A 12,536-nucleotide genomic window follows, 5' to 3' on the forward strand; every position below is an offset into this window, starting at 1 on the left:
AGCTAGGAAATCCTTGGGAATTTAGAATTAAACCAAACATAACCATGAGGCTTTTGGGGAGCAGTATGGTGTAACAAATGAAGTTTTAGAAAGGGAAACATGCAGCCCTTTTCAAAAGCACAGACTGGATGGGCAGTGGCACTTGAGCAAGAATTTTGATGCTAGCATTAGAAGTCAAGAAGTACAGTGGGGAAGAGAAACATGTGCTTAGATTTCATGTCCATCAGGTTCTTTACATTTAATAACATTGGAGGTTGTGACAATAATTTATCAAAAAGCCTAGGGAGTAAAAACAAAGCCTAAAGGTAGCCCAGGCAAAAGACATGACTGAACACCTAAACAGATACTATTAAAAGGTCCATGTAGCAGTCACTTTGTCAAATTTGTCTTGTTACACGATTCCTGGTCTTCATCTGAATTTCAATTGCTGCCTGCTCACTGTCTTTTTTTTCCCTATTCTTCAGTGGCCCTGCTCTGTCAAAATATGTCCATCCAACTGTCCACATTTGAATAGTGATTATTTTATTCAGAATATCCTCGGGGCCTTAATCCCTAAATTTTTAATTTTCTACAGAGATATATCAGAACTGGTAAGCAGTTTCATCTCTTAGGCCAGATAGTTCTTAAATAGCACAGGGCTTGTCTTGAGTAGCCTGTTTGCTCAGTTATGTGATGAAAGAAATGCTGTTTGTTGTCTCGCTATTAAAGTTCACAGATATTTCTGATGCCTGCTCCTGTTGTCTCGAATGTCCTTTTACCTTTTCTATCACCAGCCTATATTACTTTAAGATTGAGGAAGCTGCTTTGCTTATTTTAAGAAGCTGGTTATGCAGTTTACCCTTCAGAGTCACTTCAGCTTTCCACCAAATTTACTGATAAAGACATTTGGCCTGTATGATGCCTTGAAAATCTTGCACTTCCATTCTCTTCAAAGACAGAGTCACTATACTGAAGGTTTTTTTCACACTGAATGTTAATCTCTCTCAAAATGGCTTTACAGAAATGCTTATTAGCATCATCTTTTTTTCTCCCTCTAAAAAAAAGAAATGCACCTTATGCTCCCACTTTCTCAGACTAGACTTTTCCCCCTCTTTTAAACCATGATATTTTCTGTTGGAGTATTAGTTGAAAGGTGTTAGCTTTGATGACTTTGGTGGGGCATTCAGAAAGGCTATCCTTAGTCTAATGGGAATACTGTGTTTCCTTCTGGCTAATGGGAAGCTATTGGGGTTTCTAGGGCAATTCTGAGGTTCCAAGTTAGGCTTTTTTTCTGAATTGCCTTCCAATGAAAGCCATGGCTTTTGCAGAGGGTTTCAGCTGAAGTATTCCTTCTGCTGTTTCTGCAATCCTGTACACAAAGGGCAGAAGCTCCTTTTTAACCCCTGTAGGTGCAGCAAAGATGGGTTTGATGACCACTGGTAAAGAGAAAGATCTCCCTGCCCATGGTAGCTGAATGTACTGGGAGAGGAGAAATAAAGTGAATGATAGAGAATTACAACCTTTTTTTTTTTTAGGTTACAGGGCCTGAGTATTTAAGTTGTCTTAAACTCTGTACACTTGATACAATCAATATACACTATAAGTGTTTTAGTGCTTGAGTTGTTTTTCTCTTTTTAGCAACTAGAGAATCCAAACACATTAGCTGGGATTTTCTCAAGGTGCCTCACACATATTTGGGGTGCAAACACTTGGTGGCTGGTGCTATTGGATTCATAATACAGTAATTACTTTTCATCATACTTCTAAAAAACCTGTCCTGTTTTTTCATGTAGAAAACGGCATTTCTATTTTACTTGAGTTGAACACACTTTTGAAACTGGCACATGGCTAAAATTTTACATGGTACTGTTACAAATTTGTCACTGATTAACTTAATTTAACTCAATAAATTTATTTCTTGTAGTATGTTACACATCTTTGTACTTGCTTTGGAAAAAAGTTAAGACCTCTATAAAGATAAGTCTACACTTCAGACCTTGGGGGCCTTCTGGCTTAGCCCTTTATGTGCAGTTGCATAAGGTCTGCTTCCAGACTATTATTAAATCAATAATTATTTTTTGCTACTAAGGATATACATGATGCTTCACAATGCACAGATTTTGAGACTTTTAGAAGAAAACAGTGTGTCTGCTCTAAAATATCTTCTTGTAGAATAAGGAAGAGATTAGACAACCAATGAAGCCATACCTGTGTGCTCTTTTGCTTTCTCTTAAATTACTTTCTCTTTCCCATTATATCAGTAATCAGCCTATTTAATCTCATTCTGAAAGTTTATCACTAATGTTCGTACTTGTGTATTTTAAAGCTAAATTCCAAACTTACATTTTTAATACTTTTGTTATTTCTATGTCATGGAATTCTGGTAGAAAAGCATTGCTGAAACCTGAATGATGGATTGATTAACTTAATTGCATTTCTCATTTTTTTTAATGTGAGTTTCATATTTGTGCTTCTTGATCTTGCCATTCTTTTACAGACTTTTTTTTTCTATATTTCTACACCTATTTTCATTTTCTTTTTTATGTTTTCATTTTCTATGTTAATTTTTTTACATATACTGGGAGGGGACTGGGGGTGCTGAAAGGAAGCAAAGATGTGCAGAAAGCTATGGCTTTATGAGGTATATAACTGCTTATTTGATGTTAATAACTTGCTTAATACCACACCTAAAACTGAAGTTTAGGAGAAGAACATGGGGAATTCCTTTGAAAAGTGACACAAAAGTAGGAAAGAATGTTACCAGACGGTGATTAATTACTTTATTGAAAATGGGGAGCTTTTTGTATCTCTTCTTGGTTTGAAATGAGTTGAGAAGGTAGAGACTGACAGAAGACTTTCCTGTCTTACTAAGCTGTGAAATCAGGAAATAACTAAATTTGCCACGGGGAGTTTACCTAACTAACCACAACCTTTTACTAATATGTTCACTTTGTCCTCACATACAGATTTTGAAATAAAAATGCCAGTACTCATGTGTCACTGATGGGAAGTAAAAGGCAATATTTTGGTCATAGCTGGTAGGAGGCGAGACTTACATTCACATAAATTTTCCCCAATTACAGAATAAGCACAAAATATTTCATAGAAATTAATGTATTTCTTAAAATTTTGGTCATGCTAACTTGCCAGTTGGAAATGCTTGTGCTTTCCCCAGTCCTAATGCTTCAAAGTCTTTAACCAGTTTTCTTTAAATAGAAAATACATCTTTTATTTAAAATGTCAAATATTTCCTTTAGTTTTCAGTCTTCAGCTTTAGGACAGCCCTCAGAATCTTTTTTTTCATGGCCAGGAAGATCCTCACACTATCTTCTGAAGCCTCCTGCACACCAAAGAACACAGTAGTGTGCTCAGCAATGACTCTGTTGTGTTTCAGTGTCTTGAAAAAACTATCACTTGGCCTGGGACTCTGTTCCAACAAATTATCCTCACTGATAATTTATACGGATTTAAAACCTTAGGTCTTACTTGAAGGCGCTTTGGCTTTTATTGCTTAAATCACTTGGGGCTTTTTCTATTTCCTCTCCACTTTTTTAGCAGCTATGTCTAGTATTCTAATATTGCAAGATGAGCAAGCTTGTATCTATTAGCTGTCTGGTGATTGCCCTCAAATTTATTTTTTTTTTTTGCAATAACACTACCTGCAAGGCTCATATTAAGTGATTTCCTCAGTGATCTCACACCTCTGTGAAAGCAGCTGCCATCCAGGTTACGGCCCCAGGTTTCCAATGTACACCAGCTTTCTCTGTGCTTGGAGGAATATGACCTTGCATCTGCACTGCAGTTTTCCTTCACTGTGTGTTATTTGTCTGTGCAGCTGGGAATCTGAGGAAATAGCAGGCCTTGTTGCAGATCAGTCTGCTTATATAGGGTATCTGCATCGTTCCGTGCTCCAGTTGGACCTGATTCTACTGTCTGAGCCCTCAGAGTAAGAGAACAGTCCTAAGCTGCGTCTTCTCCAACTCCTTGCATTTTGTAATTAGTTGAAAATGTGTCATCTGCATGTCTGTTTGCTGACATTTCGCGCTCTTTGCAATTAAGTCAGACTGGACTTTCCTCTTGTGTAGGGAAAAGCTAGAAAAATTTTACTTTTTTTTTTTCTACAAACCCTAGAAGCTCTTGGGAACTCCCCTGTTCCCAGCTTGCCCCTTGCAACCTGTTTCTGTCTTTCTCTTCAGTTACTTTTTTTTATTTTTTGTTTTTTAAGCTAGAAGACACCCATATAGGCTACTGTAATTTTCTTCTGTGATCTTCAACACCTACAATCACATATCTGGGGTGCTTTTGTTAGAGGGTACATGTACTCACCTAGCTGGTTGACTGCAAAAGAGGCTGGAAGGATGAGAAGGGATGAGAGCACACGGCTTGGCATTCAGGCCCCATTTGTCTTGATGTCTTGTGGTCATTGGTCTTCTCAGAGTGGAAGAGGGAGTGTTAAAATGCCTATTTGACTTTTCTTGCCTTCTGTTCATATCTGTTAGATAACATGTTTTGAAGTAACTCCATGGTGTACAGCACCTAAACTAAGGTTATGGTTTCTATTTATAGAACCCCTTTCTGGAGCCTTTCAAAACCTGCTGAGAGTCCTTACAAGTCAAATAATCCTCTTCTAATTTTCTGGTTTATTGAAATGACTTCAGAAATGTAATGTCATCTTAAATTAAAGCAGGCATTCATCTCTTTCATCAGGTCCTTCACCTTCTGGTAGTTTTTGGCAGATCTTTCTACCCATGTCTGGCAGTCTTTAACTAAACCTAGATAGACTAAACCAGGCCTGACAAAGCTCCTTCTCTCATATAAGTAGTATAATATATCCCCCTCTTTCTGTGTCATGGATGATGATGATGGCAAGGGTAGGTAAATAGGTAGGTACCTAAATGGCAGGTAACTGTTCAATGTTCTGAAAGTCCCAGCAGAGCTGCCAGGCAAAAGTGGAAGGAGAAACAAACAGCATTTCTGTCAGTATGATGTGATGGGAAATGTTGTCTTTTCCATGAGCAGAGTTGGAATCATTGATCTGTTTTGGACAACTGACAAGTCAGAACCATCACAGAGATCTTCAGCTCTCCCCCCATGTGCATCGTCTCTCCCCTAAAAAGCCATTTTTCATCTTGCATTTGGGAGTAATTATGGGCTTTGACACTCACTCAGTGTTCCTGGTGTGTGACAAGTCCCCACAAGTTATTCTCCCAGAAACAGGACTGCAGAGCTTCAACATAAGGTCTTCTTTTATACAAAAACATATTCTGTACTCCTGTCCAATGTAAACTAGACGAGGGCTGCTCATCTGCTGAAGAGCCTATGTGTGTCTTGACAGGACTGTTCTTGTAATCCTCTTTCTTAAAGGCTTTTGTGCTGCAGACTGTGGATTTGGAAAGAGCAGTATGTTACTGCCATCATCTTCCCTCCAGCCCCTCTGTTGTCACTCTGCATGTTGGTCCCCAGGAAACACAGTGCCTGTGTCTGGGCTGTCACCACCAGCATAATACAGGTTGTGTGGGTCCCTTCTTCACCTTTGTGTGAGTTGTTGCTGAGGCCACCTAGAAGCTGTGTGAATCATCTAAGCAGTGATTGTCCATTTCTGGCTGTTGTTTTCCCAGCCCAGAGGGCAGATGAGGACACAGACTGTGTTGTGTGACGTATGTTCGCCAAGTCTGATGCTCCAAGGGAACATCCAGGATCTGCACAGACTTTGTTGTGTCCATGCAAATTTCTGCTGCTGAGATGTACAGAGCACACATGTGCAGGTGCAAGGTGACATTGCTGGGGTCTCACAAGATGCACCTGGGACTGGGGCAGGAAGTTTAGCGTTGGCGTGTTTGGCAGTGCCGTGAAACTGCATCTTTAGGAGTGGATTTTTGATAGGCTGGGGGTGTTGTCTGTGCTCCCCAGCTAGTCCAGGTTGTTAGGTGGCCATGAACGCCAGCTCTTGAGGGAGTGCTGAAAACTGAAGAACCAAGTTGTAGTGGGAATACTGGGACTCCCTTATCTGTCTCTTCAGGATATCAAGTTACTTATCCTAGCAAACAATTTTTTGGATGGGTGGGAGTATACAGAACCCTCAACACGTTTTGTATTTGCCCTTTGAAGAAAGAGAGCAGAGTTACAAAGCAAATAGCTGCTCATGTCACTGGGAGCTGGGAAGAGACAAAGAAATGCACTGCAGGAGTCCATCATGCAGGGAATGCTCAGGTGAGATGATTCAGCGTGACACTGAGCAAGGCTCAAGGTCTTACAGTCTGGTAGGGCTTGGGACTGCAGCAGTACTGTAATGATGTAATGTGATGTAATGGGTCTTCTTTTATTCTATAGTTCATCAGTGTGTATGCAGAAGGTGGGGTCGCATGCAACTGAAGGATGTGCAGATTGCTCAGCTGTAGTTAAACTCAGTTTCTAGTGGAGAGGGCAGTGGAAAAGGATGATAACAAGCAATGAAGTGAGCATATGTGATCAGCTCTTGCAGTGCTAAATTATCTTCAAAACAAAAGATGTACACTATGACGTTGTTTTGAGGTTATGGGACTTAAATGTGCGGTGTACTAGAACTCAAACTAAAACTGAAGTGGGGGTGTGAAAGTTCAGAAGTGGTTGGGACTGAGGTACATCTACAGGCCATAAAGACATCTAAAATTCAGAAAACCAGCTGTAGAGAGCTGAATGGATTGCTTCAGGTAAAATTCTATAAAATATGTTTAAAATCTGTGAGCTCATTGATATTTTTTCTGGAAAAATGAAGATATTGTTCCAGAGCTAAGTGTTTTAAATTCATAGAAAGGGGGAAATCACACTATTGTATATTACATGAAAAATAAGGGAACAATGTAGATTTGGACTACTACTCCCAATAGGTTTTTCTTTTTTGTGTTTCCTAGTACATGCTAAAAATATTTTCAATATCCTAACATCTGCACTGTTATGAAAAATTGCATGTCTTTGTTTCGTGTGCCCTCGTGTCATTCCTGCATTACATTTTGTTCCATGTACTCTCTGGGATGCAAAGTGATTTTCTTTTGTCAGTTGTAGACCTAATTGCCCTGACTCCAGAACTGCACTGTGCACCACTTGGAAGAAGTTATTTCTTTTGTTCCACCTCAAAAAAAACCCTCAGTCTGTATGTTGGGGAATGTGGGGTTATTTGATTGTGAATGTGCCATTTGATTCGCAGAGAGGGGCAAAAAATAGGGTAATAATAAAGGGAGCTAAGCCTCTTTAAAGGCAGAAAAAATAAGGCTGAAGGAAGATTGTATTTTGCATATTACTGTGTATTACCATGTCTAAATTTAAGTACACCAGTGTCACATTGATTTCAATTGAATGGGGTGGATGGATAAGGGACCCTCTTATGCCTGTTCAAGCCATTGGCAGGCTTCTAAGAACCTTACAGCAGAAGAGGATGATTGAATTAAGGTTGTCTGCATTTCTGGTTTGTGTGTCAAGTACAAGCAGAAAACCATGCAAGAAATAAAGCCAAACTAGCTGTGAACACAAGAAAGGGAAACATGAAGACAGAATGGTAATGAGGACAAGAAGGCAGCAGATGAGGGAAAGTCATTAGTTGTTGGATGCTTCTGGCTTCCAGTACAGTGCCTGGAACACAAGATTTTTGGGTTCCTCCCTCCCTCTTAGTCTGGGTCAAAAGATAATACCCACACACTGGTTTTCTGTTCTTGGTTGCTTCAAGTAACAGATCTGAGGTTAATGCTCTTACTCAGTCTCTCCAGTGTGCAATTGTCAATAGGTTGCCACAAAAGAATTTGACTGCCTAGTTTGATTATATTTTTTTTTTTATCCTCTAAAGTTGAAGAAAACTTGCATGTTCACAGCACACTTTAAAATATATGTTAAGGGGTAAAATCCAGGCCACCAGAACTGGGAAATGCTGAAGTCAAGGTTTCATGTGTTATTGTTATTCTGCCTCCTCAGATGTATGGGTTGATGTAAAACCTTCTAATAAATGCTAAGTATTGTGGTTTGGTTTTTTTCCCCAGAAAAAACACACCATGCTCTAACAAGGGTATTTATGGCATGAATGAGGAATATGTAGTGTATGAGATGATCACAGATATTCCTGAAATGGTTTCCTTGCACAAAGCTATAGCAGACATTTGGCTGCCCTAGGCAACCATCTCTTCCCAGGGTTTCCTTCCAGCTTCCTCTGTCTGCAACTCTGCTCTTCTGGGCAACAGCATTCATTGCAACCAGAGCCCCTGGGACTTAACATATGTTTAATGTCCTCCCTTAGAAAATCCTTCGGGGTGGGTGTTTTCCTTTTTTGTGCCCTTGCAGTGAGGCAGCAGCGTGGCAACCGTTCCTGGCTTTATGCATACAAGCTTCCCGTGATCTTCAAAGGAGGTGCTGGGCTGTGCAGGCAGCCTTCATTTATCAATTTGAAGTAGCCAGCGTCCTCCTAATGGTTCATGTGCTGTACTTTGGGAACATCTCATCTCTAAATTTCTTCGTGTGACAAGAGTGGGAAAGTGTGAATGACATAGGGCATTAGACAAGGACAGAGGAGGGTCTCACAGCTAAGACATCAGATGGTATAAGAGCATTCTGAATCCTGGCGTCGCTGCCTGTACCACAGACGTCCCGCAAGAATACTGTGTTCAAATACTGCTCTAATACTGGTGTGTGTCTTGTTTTCTGGATTTCCAAATCACTTTCAGGAGCCACATGGTCATTCAAAGCCAGTTCTAGATGAGGAATTCCATGAGGAATTCAATAAGAGGCACAGCTCCTCTTAAAGAGTAATAGGCAGTGAGACTTAACTATTGAATGGAATATATCAGCCTGGTAGAATCAAACACCTTGAGGTCTGGGATGGTCTAATGTTTGAACTTGTAATTTCAGGCCAAACACAATTTAATGGGATTTCCACTCCCCACCCTTTTAATTTTTATATCCCCCAGAGGGGGAGATGCTTAAATAGAAATGACAAATAAAAAAGGCAATATATGTGTCAGTTAATCTATAGCTCTTTTCTATATTAAGTTAGTTTTAAATAGCATTAAAGGCTCAGTTTAGCAAAGCACTTAGTAAGGCATCCAACTGCATATTTGAATTGAGGCCAGGATTGATAAACTAGGATACAGTGTGATAATACATTCTATTAGGAACACTGCATCCACAATGGTTAATGTGTATGTCCCAACCAGCACTGTATCCTTCTGCTGAGATTTGGGATTGCAAGTTTCAAAGACAGTTCATTTGTGGGTTTGATTCACACATTCCCAGTTAGAATGGGATACAAATAATTGTTTTGACAAATAATGGATTTATAAGAAAAGGATATTCTCTGATTTCTCCAAATACCTGATATATGTCACCGAGCTTACTCTTATTTTCATGCTTTTAGCACTTTATTTTTTTCCAGTGGCTATTGGATCATTTTGCTGTCCCTATACAAGATCCATTTACAGCAGATTTTCTGAAAGAGTTCTGCAGTTTCAGAAAACTGAAAAGGAAAAAATATCCTTTAAGAAGACCAGTGTTAAAACAATACTCATTCTTAAGTTATGAGAAAGCATTTAAATTGAGTTTGAAAGGTCACTGTAATGAGGCCTTTTAAATTAAAAATAAGAGACTCTTTGCCTGTTTCAAAAAGCACAAAAATATTAAAGAAGACTTTAATGGATTCCAAAAGATAGACCTCTGAGCAGTTATCCTATTAAAAGAGGGGATAAATATTAAAGGTCTCTAAAATGCATGAATGAAGAGCAAGAAAGGGGAACTTCGTGCAAGGAATACAGAAATTGATTAAGGACCTATGTACAGAAAAAGCACAGAATGTACCTAAAATATGAACAGAATTTTTGAGGTTGTGCTAAACTCTTGTTTACCTGAACTCTCATAAACAGAAACAAAATTAGAAGTTATATTGGTTTTCCCTGACTTTCCAGTGAAAAAGTATTTACTTGATTTTTTTTTCATTTTCTGAAGAAGTTTTATTAGTTTTATCTTGTGGGAAAAGAGAAATCTTGGGGGAAGAGCACCATGTCCAAATGTTAGTATTTAAAAATCTTTTAAGTCCTTTCCTAATTGTATAGGTAATAATATATATGTATATTAAAAGTGGATTGAGTTATAAGTTCAAAACCAAAAATTTTTGGCAGTGGCTCCATTCCCTTTAGATCAAATGAAGAGTCAAAAAATGGTAGCATTTTCTAAGTGAGTGTGGTAACTTCTAGAAAATAGTCTTTAAGATAGGAAAAAACTTAACCAAAATGTGTACATTTGCAACAGAATAGGGATTGCAAGTTTTAAAGAAGGGTATGCAAGGAAGAGTGTGTTTGACTATTTTAGAATAAAATTTAATTGCATTTGTTGTTAATAAAACAATGAAGTCAATACACTGAGAAAATCCTTGAAGGAATAGAGTGGAGTTTCCTCATAATACCAAACAAAGCAAGTGATGTTCGATTTTTATGATGCATTTTATCAGTATATTAAAAAACTTGAAATAGAATTTAATAAATCTATTGCCTTCTTAATTTATGAAAAAATAAATTGTCTCCTTTTTCACTTGGAATTTGTGATCTTCAGCTGAAGGATTCTGTCTGGAAATCCTCCCACAAGTTGAGAATAACAGCTGATAAAATATAAGGTAGTATTTTATTGCACAGTGATTGGGTTCTTTTCTACTCTGCTAGTTATAATAGTTTTAATTTTGATGCTCTCTGGGAAGAAAATTACCATTTCTTTTCTTTATTCCTGCTAATCTTTTAGTGGCCGTAGCTAAATCATAGGAAACACCTTTTCTTTTAAAAGAAAGCCTAAGTAAATTTATGAAGCTTACTCATCAATATATAGCTGTACCAGGCAAAGTACCAAAATAATGAAGTATAATTTCCTTTTGGGTTTTTTTACCACTTTATTTCCTTTCCTTTTCCAAACCTATACCCATCTTTTATTTTCTGTATGTATGAAGATCAAACTTATTTTTTTTAAAAAACAAACAAACATACAAAAACAATGACCAGGCAACAGTGTTGTAAAGATCTTTTTTAACGAGAAACGTGATTCTGTGTTCCTATATTGACCCATCTGACGAGGGCATATTCCTCTAGTGTGTAGCCCCACTGGCTTATAGTTGTAGAGGAATTGTATGTGTATGGATAGGTGAGGTGTCTATACATCAGAATATGCTTTAACCCAACAATATTTAATACAGTAGCTGTGGAAAGGGTAATCTGTAATCTTCTCTCTCCTTCCTGGAATATCATTCTGTAAAATTAATTTTTCAATATTGTTTCCTTTTATAACACTTCAGAGCCAAAAAAAAAACCTGATAGGGGCTTACTAAGTAACTTTAAAAAAATTTTTGACAGCTCTTATAGATGTATCAGACCATCTGAATATTTTTTTTATTTATATCCCACATGTTTTATATATGTTTGTGTGTATATATAAAAATATATGGGTATGTGTATATAAAAATACACCAGATATGTGTGTACACACATGCACATATATATATAATATATATCCAAATTCCTCTGTTTGTTTCTGTCATCATGACATGATGGCAAAATGTTTTTTCTTCAATGATCATGTCTCTCCCAGCAGCTGATTTGTAAATGGCCTGTGCAGCTGTCCTGTGCATCTGATACCTCTTGTGGAACTATCCCTACAGAGAACATACTAAGGAAGTATTCCTGAGAGACTCATACGAGCAAATAAAGAGTGGGGATAAAAGCAAATGAAGAGTGGGGATAAAATTTTGCCAAAAGCAAAATTTTGACAAAAGCCTGATTGACTCTAGTGGGATGAGAATGTGTGGTGAGAGAATGCACTCTAATATGTGATATTAAATTACTGTTAATTGTGCTAAACTCTTGTTTACCTGGACTCTCATAAACAGAATCAAAATTAGAAGTTATATTAGAATCATAGAATCATAGAATCGACTGAGTTGGAAGGGACCTCAGAGATCATCAAGTCCAACCCTTGATCCACTACCGCTGCAGTTACCAGACCATGGCACTGAGTGCCACATCCAGTCTCTTTTTAAATATCTCCAGGGATGGAGAATCCACTACTTCCCTGGGCAGCCCATTCCAATGCCTGATCACCCTCTCCATAAAGAAATCCTTTCTAATGTCCAACCTAAACCTCCCCTGGCTCAACTTAAGACCATGCCCTCTTGTCTTGTTGAAAGTCATCTGGGAAAAGAGACCAACCCCCCCCTGGCTACACCCTCCTTTCAGGGAGTTGTAGAGAATGATGAGGTCTCCCCTGAGCCTCCTCTTCTCCAGGCTGAACACCCCCAGCTCTCTCAGCCTCTCCTCATAGGGTCTGTGCTCGAGTCCCTTTACCAGCCTGGTTGCCCTCCTTTCGAGCTGCTCCAGGACCTCAATATCCTTCCTGAACTGGGGAAAATATTGGTTTCACCTGACTTTCCAGTGAAAAAGTATTTACCTGATTTTTTTTCATTTTCTGAAAAAGTTTCTTAAATTAAATCACTGTTGCCCCCAAATGTACTTCATGCTGCTTCACCACCGTTCACTGATAGTTCTCTACTATTCAGCTTAAGAAAACTA

This window comes from Calypte anna, chromosome 1, assembly GCF_003957555.1.
Source record: "Calypte anna isolate BGI_N300 chromosome 1, bCalAnn1_v1.p, whole genome shotgun sequence".
Lineage (NCBI taxonomy): Eukaryota > Metazoa > Chordata > Aves > Apodiformes > Trochilidae > Calypte > Calypte anna.